At 35.4% G+C, this 15,675-nt stretch overlaps 1 protein-coding gene across 1 annotated transcript in view; it reads right to left on the bottom strand.

Moving 5' to 3' along the window:
- LOC123556069 (GTPase-activating protein skywalker-like) overlaps nucleotides 1-5,815 on the bottom strand; it is a 52,499-nt gene extending 46,684 nt beyond the window's left edge. The window contains exon 1 of the mRNA XM_053548944.1: nucleotides 5,670-5,815. The gene's annotated coding sequence lies outside the window, so the exon portion shown is untranslated. The remainder of the gene's footprint in view (nucleotides 1-5,669) is intronic.
- Between the last annotated feature and the right edge of the window lie 9,860 nt (nucleotides 5,816-15,675).

Here is a 15,675-nt window from a genome sequence, read left to right as displayed (position 1 = left end):
CTGCTGGCAGTGAATATTTCTGCCTTTGCGACCAGTGCAGACCAAGATCATGGTCTGCACTGTTCGCTATTCAGTCAGTAAATTTTCAGCAAACACCCCTTCAAATAATAAATGGTATTGCCCAAATTGAATGATGGACCAGTTCATTTTAGAAATTTAGCAGGGTAAAGGTTAATTATGTGCATATTCTACTAAGATACACAAACATAAAGAAGCCAGTGGTTCCTGGTAAGAAGTCGTTTGTGGTTTTTTAGCTTTTGAGGCCCTTTCCGGTAATCGAGCAGAAACATCTGAATAAAACTGAGCAAGGATGTTACAAACCAAGTTTAGCGGCGGTCTTGAAAGTGGTTCATCAGAAAAAGCTGTTTAAAGCTTCTTCTAACAGTAACTCTGGCTGCTCTTAAAACACATTAAGTGGAAAATTTGAACAAAATACATATGAGCCATGCCATGGGAAAACCAATATAGTGGCTTTGCGACCAGCATGGATCCAGACCAGCCTGCGCATCTCTAATTGCTATAGGCTTTGAAATCGAACAGCATGGATCCTGACCAGACTGCACGGCTGTGAAAGCGAACAGGCTGGTCTGGACCCATGCTGGTCGCAAAGCCACTATGTTGGTTTTCTCATGGCACGGCTCAATTATGTGCAAGGATTCCTTATCTTTATTAATCTAACATGTGCAGCAGAGATCTACGTTCAGGTTCATGAGAAGTAATTGTGGAAAGTTAAGTTTACGCCTGCTTTATAAAATTCTAGTGGCTCCCTAAAACCTTGTTCGTGATTGTTGTGTGTATTAATTGTTAGCTTCTGAAATACTGTTATCTTCCTCTCAAATTATAACAAGATGTCTTTCCCATTCTTTCTTGTAAGGCTTTGAACTTACACCATTTTACAGTACTTTTAAGAAAAAAAATTCCATGTGAAAACGGGTCTGCTCTTCCACGGCACAGCAGGGTTCTCATTAGCAATTTTATGTTGCAGTCCCAGGACTCCCAAAGCTGAAGAAGTTGCAGTCTAGACTGATAGACATATTTTTAAGCATTTTGTCAAAACTTTGACCTTTGTTGTACAGATAAGTTTTAACTTACGCTTAAAAGCAATTTTGCAGAGAAATAATCTCTATTGTACAGATAAGTTAAGGAATTTTGCAGAGAATAAATCACGGTATGGCCACATCGACAGCATCTTAAAATTACTAAAAAAGTCATAATTAAGACTAATAATCACTTTTTCTAAAATGCCAAGTAACTTACCTTAGGTACATAAAAAACAATCGAAGTTACGTCATATAAGATTCTTTCACTGGTTGTAGGTGCAGATGGGAATTTCAGGCCTCAAGGGTAACTGTTTAGGCGGTAACGTTACCAACGAGGCTCTGCCAAGTTACTGGAAAACAGTTACCCGAGAGCCGGATATTCCCATCTGTACCTATAACCAGTGACAGAATCTTTTTCTTGCATACCGATTTGAAGAAATGATAATAATAACAAGAGCTGTCAGAGGACAGCAACGCTCGACTATTCAACAGCCTTGTCAGTTGAATGAGACAAGTCGAAAAAGGAGCAAAATCTTGTTAAATGCAAATCAGGGTTATGGAACCTGCACAGTGCATATCAGCGTATGACAGTGGACAAATGTGTGAAGTTTCAATCCATTCCCGTTAGTGAGTATTGAGATGCCAGCTTACATACACAACCTTAACCAAAAATTTTGAAGTCGAAAAAGGGGCGTAATTTGTTATGGGACCTGTGCATTACAAAAATACATCAGCTGCATTACATGTCATATCATGACAGTGAACAAGTATGTGAAGTTTCAATCCATTCCCATTAGTGGATACTGAGATACCAGCTTACATACAGGAAGATTACAAAAAAATGCTTAGTGGAAAAAGGGGCATAATTTTGAAAAAAAAAAAAAAGCGAAGTAGAGTTATGGAACCTGCTTAGTGCATGTCACATCATGACAGTGAATAAGTGTGTTAAGATTCAACCAATTCCCATAAGTGAATATTCATGGTTCATACAAAATTCTCTTACCAAAATTCAAGGACTTTTCAAGGACTTTTCAAGGTTAAATTTGTATTTTCAAGGATTTTTTTTTAAATCCGTACCCAGTTCAAATTATACAATTATGACAATGTATTTCATGAACACGATAACTATGTGTTAGTTTCTAACTTAAATAGTTTCATTACTGACTAGAAAACACAGTTCATTTCTTAACAACAATGGCCTCCACATACAGTTACACACACTAAATGAATTATTGTCACCACTGATAAAACAAGAGCACCGCCTTGCGGGTGCTGACGCTCATCTGATTTTTTTTGTATAATAGAAATATTGTCCTACCCATGATTTTCTAAGTCTAAAAAGGGCCATTACTCTTGCAAAAAGCAGGATAGAGTTATGTTTCTTGATGTACAGTGTCCACTTATGATGGTGAAAAACTGTTGCAAGTTTTAAAGCAATAGCTTTGATAGTTTATGAGAAAAGTTGACTTAAACATAATATTCAACCAAGAAAATGATTTTTCTAAGTCCAAAAGGGGCAATAATTATTGCAAAAAGCAGGATGGAGTTATGTTGCTTGCTGTACAGGGTCAGCTTATGATGGTGAACAAGTGTTGCAAGTTTTAAAGCAATAGCTTTGATAGTTTAAGAGAAAAAGTTGACCTAAACATAAAACTTAACCAAGAAATCTGATATTTTGTAAGTCCAAAAGGGGCCATAAATCTTGCAAAAAGCAGGATGGAGTTATGTTTCTTGCTGTACAGGGTCAGCTTATGATGGTGAACAAGTGTTGCAAGTTTTAAAGCAATAGCTTTGATAGTTTAGGATAAAAGCTGACCTAAACATAAAACTTAACCAAGAAAACTGATTTTCTAAGTCCAAAAGGGGCAATAATTCTTGCAAAAAGCAAGATGGAGTTATGTTTCTTGATGTACAGGGTCTGCTTATGATGGTGAACAAGTATTCCAAGTTTCAAAGCAAAAGCTTTAATAGTTTAGGAGAAAAGTTGACCTAAACATAAAACTTAACCAAGAAATCTGATATTTTCTAAGTACAAAAGGGGCCATAAATCTTGCAAAAAGCAAGATGGAGTTATGTTTCTTGCTATACAGGGTCAGCTTATGATGGTGAACAAGTATTCCAAGTTTCAAAGCAATAGCTTTGATAGTTTAGGAGAAAAGCTGACCTAAACATAAAACTTAACCAGGCAACGCCGACGCCGACGCCGACGCCGACAACCGCTCAAGTGATGACAATAACTCATCATTTTTTTTCAAAAAATCAGATGAGCTAAAAATTAATGTCAGTATATGTCAATCCATAACCAATCCCCAAATACATACATTTTAGATTTTGATTTTAGAGTATTTAACTGTTACCACTTATAAAATGGCAGGCCATGTCAACCCCTAAGTAATCCTGACTTCACAATATACTGATTAATCCTTGTTGGCCCTTGGGGTCTATTAACAGTTTCTGAAGTGGATGGGGGTGGGATAGTCATACCAGTGACAGAACTTTCCATCAGTTTCAAGAGTGGATGGGGGAGGTAGAGTTGAATTATTGCTGATATCTCGGCTACTGCCAGCACTAGTTTCGCTCTTTACATTGAAAGTTCCTTCCTGTCGAATGAATGCCACCCCACACGATGCCAACGACGATCTCACTTCTTCGTTTTTCTTATGCTTTGCACTCTTAGCATGCGACGTTATTGCACTTACACCCATGTGCGTCAAGTCAATATCTTTAATGCATAGCGTGCACCGGGCTTTGTGTTGGTTACTCGTGGATTTTACCCACTGATACTTTCCTACCCACTTATGCTGGAACGAACACTTCTTCCCGATTTTACCCATTTCTACAAAACCATGGACGCTGCCATTTTCACAATTTGTGACGTCATACACAAACGTTTAGTATAAAACCCGTACCGTACAGGATACACGCTCTCGTACCGGCGACCTTTCGTACTCCTACACAAACGTATTTTAAATTTGCCGAAAAAAAGTTTTTTTATTCATTTTTACACCGATAACATACGATTTTGACAACAGACAGAAACAGTTAATGGATTTTCAAGGCTGTTTGCCTAAATTCAAGGACTTTCAGTCAAATTCAAGTACCCTTTTGCATTTTTTCAAGGCAACACTAAATTCAAGTACTTTTCAAGGTTGCAACCAAATTCAAGGACTTTTCAAGGCCTGTGCGAACCCTGTAGATACCAGCTTACATACAAAACCTTAAACCAAAGATTTCTAATTCGAAAAAGCGGCGTTTATATAACTTTGTAAAATATTCAGGTTTGCATCCAATAATGAGAAGCTGTGCAGGGCCTTGACGCTCGCTTCGACTTATTTTCAAAGCGCAGTTGCGAGCGCGTAGCTCACCTTAAGGCAATGTGTAGGTGAGTATAACAATGTGTGCCGAATGAGGCAAAGTGATGTAGCTGTAGCTTCATCGACGTCAGGGAGCCGCCATTTTTTCTACTTCCGTCAAAGTCGGGAAAAAATGTCTTGTTTGTTTTAAATTTCATATTTGAGTTACAAATCTCTGTAATTATTTAGGTGTCTTTATTTTTAAAAAGTGATGTTATGGAAATAATATCAATTTTTGCTTTTATTTTACAAAAAGCGCACCGTAGTGGACACTGGTGCTTTGTTCGCAGTGAATGCAGAACTTCATTTGATTGCTGAACATTATCCATCACTCAAAAATAATGCAAGAAAGCTTTCCACTGGTAGAAATTTTTTTTTTTTTCATTTAATTTTTAAAAGATCAAGCATTGACCAGAAAATGGGAAAAAAATTCCCAAAACGTCACTGTAATCAATATGTTGATTGTGGACGCGAAAAGGCAGAAATGTCATTTAAAGCCACATGAACGCGGCAAATAGGTAATGACGTCATCGTGACATTGGCTTTCCATGAATTTTGCAAAGTATGATATTCGCTGTTAGAGGTATGATGACTATAAAAAAAAATTTCTTTTCAAGTGAACAGGTTATTGCGAATTATTCTGAGCAGTGAATAGTTTCTTTGTCATTTAAGCTACACTCGCTGAGGCTTTGCCTAGTCTAAATAATGAGACCTCGGGCAGACCGATTTTACATTTTGATATTTTACGTTGTCTACCTAAAGGTCTCAACCAGAAACAATCAAAACTGTGGTGGAAACTGTGGTCAATTGAAATTACGATTTATTAGTAGTCACGATTTTTCTTTAGCCCTAACTGCTTACCTGTTGTTTTAAATCATAAATAGTAAATAAAAAACATAAGAACAGGACATATTTATCAAGAATTTCTGTTGTAAAAAATTTAAACCTCTAATGTTTCAATCGTCTTCATGTAATGGCGGTCGGAGGCGTGACCAATGAAAACGCTTCGTGTAGTAATGTGTTTACCGGTGATCGGCCATTTTCCGATATGTAGTACACTCGTGTTAAACCTTGGCATTTTTTTACCTGTCATAGTTTGAATTTTTCTCAAGAAATCTCGGTAATATATACATCATTGAAAAGGAAAAATTACAGGCTTTCTGTGTATGTATTTCTTTTTTTTATCCTTGGCATTATCATAACATAATTCCCGCCCAACGGATTCCATTGGGTGTTACTTACGCAAAGAAGAGGACAGTGCTACCACATTCTTTACCTTTTCTGGTTTGTACTCGGAGGCGGATATCGACAAGTCAAAATAATATAACGATATTCAACTCTCGAGTACAATTATTTGGACTAAGGCTTTGCCTTTTTCATATTATTAATTTTGTCATATGACTTGCTCCTCTGCTATGTAATAGTGAATGGATGTGCTGAGTATCACGTAGTTCTACCCTAGCACAGACAGATTACTCATAATTTGTAGACATAAAAATTATAAACTTTCTTTATGCTTTTTAGCCGTGCATAAATTGCTCCCACCACTTTCGGTTATAATGAAAGGGGTTGACGGATTACTGTCATGATTATGTTTACTGACCCTTCTTTAATTCTTCACTGTCAGTTTGTGCAATTACAATCTATTTACAAAATGTTGACAGTTTAACAAATTTACCGGAAGTTTCACGCTCTGGTGAAGGCCACAGGAAGTACTTAAATTATGGCTAAAACCCGTTGGGAATACGGTATGTGCGGAACAACCTCCCTAGGTTACATTCAACCAATTCAGTTCCTTCTTTATTTCATACAAAGAAGTATAATTTTTATAGCTCTTTGTTTCATATAAACAATGAAATGAGCAGACCCCATTTTTAACACTTAAGAGCATTTCACTGGTATGAAACACATATATGGTAATCTAGTATGACATGTCTTCTTATCAAAAATAGAAAAATATTGACATGTTATGTTACATATTAGAAAAATAATCTGTTCTGAGAAACATCACCCTCTAAAATGCTCCCATGAAAATAGCCGTTTAGCAATTACGCGTATGTAGACATTTTCTCAAAGAATAAAACTTATTTCTGGAAATTCACAACGAAATGGTCTAGATCTTTTCTCAATACAATAAGCTATAAAATATTAAGCCAGAAACATAACTGTCACATCTTCATAATAAAATCTGGAAAGTAGATCCCTCGGAAGCACCGAGAACAAGGCAAACAGTGAAAATTGCAGACTCGGTTTGATTGAGTCTGTTCATGAGCAGTGATGGAAAATGCAACACTGCCCACGCCCCCTAGCACCGGCTTAAGCAGTATTCAAGTTTCAAATCTAAATGAGTTGAAATCAATGATCCCGAAGGACCAGAAAATATAACAACACTGAGATAAGACTCATTATACCAGATTTCATCAACAACATGGAACTACATTTTGGACTGTGCAAAACATACTCCAACAAAATTGAGTAAGCCATATGCGGACCTCCCATGACTATCACTATAACCTGTAGATTTGTTTGAAAACTGGACAGAATGCATCAAACCAGAGGTGCCTGTCGCGTGACCAGGACCTTCCCCCCACCCCTCCACAAACCTATACACTACAACCCCCTTAACCCTTTGTAAAAAAAGAATGATCATCAAAATGAAATTATTTATCAAGGACAGATCCAAAAGAGCCCGCTTTGTCTCAGATAAACTCTGTTTAACTCTGTCTTGGGTTCCACAAGGCCAAGTCATTAGCCTCTTCATAGCCGATATCAATGACCTCTCAGAGTTCACCAAAAGTTAAGTACGACATTTTGCAAATGATCGACAGCTTTGTTTATCTCACCGTAACATACTCACTTTATTCTCAAACCCTACAAAATATTTCCACTTCATAGAAGCCTGGGAAAGGGACTGATTAGTGGAGCCCTAGTCCCAATCCGTGACTCTAGTTACCTCCCCTGACGGTCCGTCCATATCAGACTGAAATGATATGAAAGTGATAATTACGTCACGAGTTGGACTAGTGGAGTACAGTCCCGATAAATATGTGGTATTGAGGATTATTCGAAAGAAGAAACCAGTCATTCACAATTATACACTTAATAACAAAATTATCAAAACAACTGAAACTGCAAATACTTATAAGCGTTACTTTAAGTAAAGACCTCATGTAGTTGACCAAAACACATTGATAACATAGCATGAAATAAAAATAAAAATAAAAAGAAACAACATAAAAGTAAATGAAATAACACTCAACAAATATATGTCCGCTCACGTCTTGAATATTGCTCTTTTTGTCTAGTACCTTTGGCAAAAGTATCTCACATACAAAATTGGACGGGTACAACGATTGGTAGTTCTGTACGTATGCAACAACTATAGTCAAACAAACAACGTTACCCAAATGCTAAATGGACTTTAATGGCAATCCCTTAACCAACGCCGCATCCAAAACTTCCTTACTGTTTTCTTTAGAATATGAAATACTTATTGCAGTTGACAACAACGTATCTCATACCTATAAGGGACCTGAACTATTTGATCCCACAATAGCACTCGCAAAACCATTCTAATCTCTATTTCTCAAGAACAGTGTATTCCTGGAATGGTCTTCCCCCGTACAGACAGTCCGGCCCCGTTTTACTTTTGACTGACGACTGTAATATTTCAATATATATCTCTGTTTTAAATCTTAGAATTTGCAGTTCATTTTAACCACTGTAAACATGAAGTCATTGGGCCAACGACGAAAAAACGTCAAAGGATAATCGTTGTTGGGCCACTGTTGGCCCAACAATGATTAATAAGTATTGTAAATACAGCTGTTGGGCCAACGTTGAACCAACTTTTAATTTCAGTCACAGATATCTCTGCATTGGCCCAATATTGATTTTCAGGGAAAGTCTTATACAGAGAAAACATCGTTGGCCCAACGTTGGCCCATCAGAAGTAATAATATATATAATAATTATATATTTTACAGGTCACAGTTTTATCACAAGCCCATACAGGTCTACACGTTGTGTAGGTGTAACATGCAATATTTAATTAATAATTTGAAAACACTTTTCTGCACCAATTCGTGATCAGTTAAATTTGAGCTAATTAAACTTAAAACTTATCTGCAGCCGTAATATTTTGAACTATTTCAAATCTACTACCTTAAAAAAGAAAATATTGAAAAAAATCCTACTAACTCTATAACAAATATCTAATTTATACAATCATAAAATGTTTACAATAAATCTGTTGAATATTCCAGAACATGAACTCTCGTTAACCCGAGTTATGTAAGAAATCCCAGAAAATGTGGTTAATTTTACTCTCTAGGCCAGATTTCTAGCTTCATAGACAGGTGAAGTAAAGGAAACTATTATACCTGTGATAGATCTAGATTAAACAAGAACCCGGTCTACCAGCTATAAACTGTAAGTAAAAGTTTTTGAATATATTTGATAAAGTTGTGGAATCTTATAGAGAATGTCTTTTTATATCCTGTATGTATGTAATATTCAGGTGACTTGAACATACGTTAAATACTTTTATTTAATGCTGGCGGATGGCACTTGTGTTGAGAATTAAATTCTGTAAATAGAATAACTCATATTCTCGTTAATTATTTCTAACATACATGTATTTTTCTCGGTTAAATACAGACACAAATAAATTTCAAACATTTTACGCAAGTTTATGTCCAGAGGTTTATACGCATTTCTTTTTTTATTGTTATCAATTTCATGGACGTGGATGGTTTAATCAACATTATGATTTTTGTTTTTTACAGGGTGCTGTTCAAGAGAGTAATATTGGACTGCCTAACACTGTGGTGCGCTAGAAAATAAAATAGAAAGCTGCAACTTCAGTGAGAAAAGAAAACAATCAAACAGAACTTGGATACATAATGAGTTAATATACAGACAGTAATTCGCTTTAGTAGGATTTTATCAGGGACTGAAAAAAGAAAAATATTTAGATTTATAAAAGGCAGGAATCAATATTTGACATGTTGTAGTGATGAAATATTCTGTTATATTTCTTCAGGAAAATTGCAAATAAACTTCAAATAAATGTTAGACTTCTTTTTATTATATGTTAATAAAATCACAACTTTTTGAAAATAAAATATGTACTAAAAATGCTAGTTTTAGTCTTTTTCCAATTTCGTAATCGTTGGGATAGCGTTGGCATCCATCTCTGGTCAACAAAGAAATAGAGTTGGCCCAACGTTGGACCAACCATGATAGACGAAAAAACGCTGTTGGCCCAATGGAGGGCCAACGATAAGTGTAGGATACCAGCTGTTGGCCCAATGGAGGGCCAACAATAGGTGTAGGATACCAGTCGTTGGGCCAACGATGTATCAACCGTTGGGCCAACGTTGCGCCAATTAGCAAAATGACGTTGGGCCAACGATGGAAATCTTCGTTAGGCCAACGAAGAGTCTGCCGTTGGGCCAACGTTGGGCCAACGCATATCTGCTATCTGGGACTTTGCACCCGATGAACTTGCCCATCTTTTAAGAGTCTGTTCCAGACAAAGCGCACCTTGTCATAACCAGTATTGATTGCTGGACATTACACTATAAATGTAGTTGATGATTAAGGATCTACGGATACTGTTTAACCCGACTTTCGGTATTATTGACAGATGGAAAGTCGAGGCAATTAAGATATTTTTTTTACAAAAAAGTTAACAATGACACGTCGAAGTTAAAAGTGAGACAAGTGAAAAACAATATACTGACAACAGTACAAAATAAAATTGAAAACTAAATGCATGTGTTTGGCTAATTACCTGCTCGAAAGGGTCTTTTTCTTTTTCTTCCTCTCGTAAAGTAAGGGTAGAACTTCTCCTGGATTCAAGCGTAGACAAAGAAAAAAAATAGACTATAGGAAGTAGGGGTACTTGAAAAAGGGCAGCTGTTTGAATTTGTCTGTAGGCTAAAGTGCTTGTCTGAGAACAGAATGACAGTAGTGGGGATTTTCCTACTTTGCACTGTAAAGTCAGTCTCAATCCATGCTATCGTGATAAACTCTGAAAACTAACTTGTAATAATACACTGGCATTCAACTGGTTTTTGCTATCATGGTAATAATGTAATGTGTCATTTACTACACTACAAGTAGATTGCACAACTGTTATATAATCGTAAGAGAAACTTCAACTGTGTTGCAATTATAAACATGCGCATTACACTAAAGTTTTATTCAATTCAAAATTAGTACTATGCTGTTCCGATATCAGAGGAAAACATAATACAGGAAGTTTTGTATCTAAAGGGGGAAAGCTGTAGATTATTTCAATCAATGCATTACTTTTTGATTAATAAATACCTGAAATTCCAGTTCATGTTTTAGTACCGTAGACAAATCCCATGCGCATGGGATGTTAAAATTAGGTTTAGACTTTAGTGTTGAATTTTAGCCTGTTTTAAAATAGATGATTTAGATCTAACATTATTTTCTGAGTTTATATCCAGCATATAGATGACAACTATGGGACACACCCATTTGTATAATATAATCTTTTAATAACATCCAACTAAATATGTCATGTTGTTTCTTTGAAAGTGTGAAGTTGCACGTCACTACAGCGTTATTAAGGTGACACTTGACGCATTTTGAAATTTTATTTTTCTAAAATGTTTAAAACCTTGCATCTTTGGATAAGCGTCAGTTTCATGTTTTCAAATGTTATCATCGGTTATTTTATTGAACTGCACAGTAACTGAATCAAATACAACGAAACTTCTTTTAAAATGATAATTTTTTAATGTGTGACAAAGACTAATACATACACAAGGTATTAACCTAGTACTCAAATGTGCATGACAGAAAAATGTCAGCAAGATCGATTCTACAATGATTAGAGGATTATACTTTGTCATGCACTATTCCGCCCGTGTAACCCTTTAAAAGTCTCATTTATTTCATACCCCAACGAAAGCTATAACACACAAAAATGTCAAAATTAATTATAGAATAATACCAGTCCTTGAAGAAAGAAAAAAGTTTCAAATTCAAAATATCCTGTCATACTTATAACCTCAATAGCCAAGTGATAAATGTATGGTGGACGCTGTCATCACAGGGTATTTTTGCTTCTATGAAATAACTCTTGTTTGGTATTTATGCGAATGGATAAAAACGTTGTCTCCCTTTAGATATCACAACGAACACATTTATACTACATGTAGCAATTAATGTATCCGTAAAAGAGGAGCTTTTGCAAAGCCGTTTATAGGGGCCTCCGTTGCCGAGTGGGTAACGTCAATGTCTTTAAATCACTTGCCTTTAGTCTCTATGGGTAAAATGATTAAAGTCCATGCTTGGGCTGTTATCTGTAACAACCATACAGCTCGTTTGTTTAAAATCGGTGGTCCATCCGCACTTGGAATAATGCCCTGAGGGGCATCTGGGTTGTTCAAGCATCAACAAAGCTGGAGAGCCGCTGTATGACTTAAATTGTGTTGATGGGATTTGGAAATATATGTCTGTTGCAAATCACCCGTGCAGTTTACAAAAATAACATCAAACGAATTTTAAAACCACCATTGACCAAATGTGTTAACATGAATGTCCTTTTAGTAAGTATTATTATGGTACCAAATGTTAAATACATGTGTTCTTATTTAGTTAAGATTTCTTTCTCCGCCAGCCGATTCTTTGTCACGTGGAGTATCCCCATAATCAATGTTAGTTAACACCACTGTAAGACTGATATAGATATAAGATGGTAATTGGACGATTCTCAGTATTTGGAAAAGTAAAAAAGGATAATTCTAATTTGGAAAAAAAAGGATCAGTTGATAAAATAAAGTTCTTTACATTTATTGTCTTTATCGTCATGGAGAACATACGCCTCACGCGGCGATCGAACCTGCGACCTTTCGACTCATAGTCCTGTCCTGAACCAAGTAGCATTAAGGCCCAGAAGTAATACATATAACAAAAATGAGAAAATGAAATTGTTAATTTACAGGTAAAACTTTTCTTTCAGCGAACTTTTATGGTAAACTCAGAAAATAGTCACGATTGGACATGAAAAACTGAAAGAGACTGAAGTTACTGTAGCAAGATGAGCATGTTAGGTATAAAATCATTGTCTCGACTTATTTCTTCTAGTGTATCTCTGTCCGTGTTTTAATTTGGCCTAATATTTTGAAATAACGCGATAAAGTTTGTAATACACTATGGGAAATGAAAGACGTCTATGGAATTAAGCCCATTATCACTCTAAATACAGTAGTGATATTTTAACTGTTATAAACAGAACACTTAGAACTGAACAGAAGAGATCAAACGTGACACAATTTGGATATCTGTGCACTACTTATTAATTAGGGGTTACAGCAACATGTCGTTGAGCACACCATTCCGCTTGACATATGTTGAAGTGTTGCCATAAAACGAGTGTTATTAGGCACCAAGGTTAGATGGTTTATCTAAGTATAGAATGATGTATTCTATTCCCTTTAGTCATACTCCAAGTGTACTGATCAGCAGTCTCTCGAAAAAATAAAACAGAAAGAGAATTTCTAGGCTGTGTTTTAAATGTGAAACCACAGCTGGTATAATTCTTTGTGCATAGGTTAATTTTAAATATGATATATTCTAAATATCTATGCATTGGTCGCTAATGTTCACTATAAAAAACTATAAATAGACGAAATTCCTTAATAACTAGTTCAAAATCTGAGTGAAAAAGCATGAATATTTCATTTTATGAAATGTATATCTGACATTCAGAAATGACAAAATAATATTTCTTAAGCGATATCAAATATTTCGTAAAAACCTAGCTGTAGAGTTGCGTTTCAACAAAAAAGGATACGTTTAAACATTTTTCATAAACCCCATTAAAGATATTCATTAGATTTAACAGAAACATCCATGAATTGAAGCTATTCTCAAGTTTTTCATATGATTCCACTTCAATATACACTTCAATATACATATACATAGCCAGAGGTAAAACTGAAAAGAAAAAAAATCAATCGAACAGAAATATCCATGCACGGACCGTTATTAAATTTGCACAAACACTTCCACTTGATTGTACTAAGATGGCACCATGCATTTATACGATTTTTTTCATTAAGATCAATTGATCTATTTCATACTGAACATAACTAGTAACTTATATGATAATTGAACATCATATATTCAAGGTAGAAAGATCAAGCTTAGGTGGGCAAATTAGGACCAAGTTGCCCCTTGTTTTAACAATGTTTCCCGAAGTATAACTTCAAATTAAACGCGCTGAAGAGATTTCAAGGAAACTTCAGTTGGAATATTTCTACTTCGGCAGTTCCAATACCACCGTTCTCATAGCTTTTGGTATTGTTTAATCACCCCTTGGATATGGAGCCAGCTTTTTAATTCTGTCTTTGACAGTGTCTGTGATATGCATACATCATATTCCCAGATCCCATCTCTAAATTCCATTTTGTTTAATTATGTCCATTGATTTCTCGTTTAGGGCATGTACATAATTTTCAATGGGGACCATACTCCGCCTTTGACCGAATTGTACTCTGTGTATCATTTAATGTTTCATTTGCACCGTCATACGAACACAACTACAGCGGCCACTAAATTGGTTTTTAGTACATGTAGCATGTGCATATGTTGAGTTCTGACCACCCTGGTGCTATGGGGGTGTACGGTAGCATGCATTACCACTACTGTCCATGAACAGGCTCAATCAAACATATAACATTTTCAGTTTTGTCCTGTTTGGCAACCTGTGGTTTCCACTTTTTTCTGTTTAGAAAATATATATCACAATAAAAGGACATGCAGAGCCCCGAAGCATTCGTCAAAACGTCTTTCTATTTTATTTACGTTTTCATTCTCTGGAGCTCCAAAAGTACTGAAGACATTTTTTGATACTTTTTTACAGACTAGCAAAATCTTTTTATAATAACTTTTTACTGATAATTTGCCAAAGACATGTTCATCTGTTTTGAACAATTAGACTGAAATTTATCCTGTTTATGTTAGTCCTACAAGGCCACACATGTATCACCATATAGAGGACACAGAGACATATTTAACTTAAATCTCTGTTATTGAATTTCAACAGAGTTCGCCGATAGAAATGAAATTAAATGAAGTTTAAGCTATAAGAAAAAAAGCGGTTATACTACTCCTATGATTCTCTTCGGAATAATACAGAATAATTAGTAACAAAACACAAGTGCCAAAAACCTATTTAAAAGTGCATGCAAAGAGGACAGGAGATTAGGGATTCCCCGAAGGAGATGTTCACAATATTTTGAGGTTTAATAATTTTCTGCACGATTGTTGAAATCCCGAATGTACAATTGTTACTGAACATTTAACCATGCATCTTTAAATCTTTATTTCAAAAGTTAATTATTTCGGATCTCTAGAGTAATTGCAAATTTTGTAATTATTTTAGAAAAGGGATTAAAATACAGGTTTATCGGTCAAAAGTACCATAGAGATTTGAAACCAGTGTTCAAAACTTGTCAAAAACAATGAATAATGTGCCTTGATTATGTTACTTTTTGAATTTTGAAATATACTTACTAGAGATCTACACAAAGGAAGGTAATGTGTCTTTATTTTGAGGTATTTCGAAAGGTATATTTCCATAATGTTGCATTTGTAATCTCAGATCCTTTTTTCCCCAGAATATTTACACTGTACGAAAAGAAACATAGAGGTGGAAAGAGTAAAGTATCTATTCTCTTTGGCGAGTTTATCACATTTCAAAATTAGATAGAATATGTATAAGCGACAAAGTAGCTCTTCAAGTACATCAGAACGGTTTTCGGAACCCGAATTGAGCCTTGGTCTGGCTGCATATTTTCTCCCAATTGTCATAAGATTTAGATTTGTTCAATTTTGCACATTTTCTACTTTTGTGAAAGCTTTGCGTACTTCTTGGGAACTACTTGACTGAAATTTTCAAATTTTGTAAAAGTATCACGCATCATGAAGTGACCATGAAAAACCTGGTTCTATACCCCTGTTTATTTTGTAAGTTGGCTTATAAGCCAACTCTGGGCTAAATGTTTTCAAAGGTCACAGAAGTGCCCAACATTATCAAATAACTTCAGAAAACTTTGTTTACATATAAAACCTTTTGTTTACAAGAAAGGAACAAAATGGAGTCAGATTCAAAAATCAGAACCCTACAGGAGTGTATGTACGGCTATGTACATGCACAAAATAGCAAGACAATAGAAACAAGTAAATGAACTCAGTTTGTAATCTGGTGTTATGAAAGAACGTGATACGACTTTCAA

This window comes from Mercenaria mercenaria, chromosome 7, assembly GCF_021730395.1.
Source record: "Mercenaria mercenaria strain notata chromosome 7, MADL_Memer_1, whole genome shotgun sequence".
NCBI classification, from domain to species: Eukaryota; Metazoa; Mollusca; class Bivalvia; order Venerida; family Veneridae; genus Mercenaria; species Mercenaria mercenaria.
Note: the sequence above shows the minus strand (reverse complement) of the source record. Positions and strands in the feature narration are given on the sequence as shown.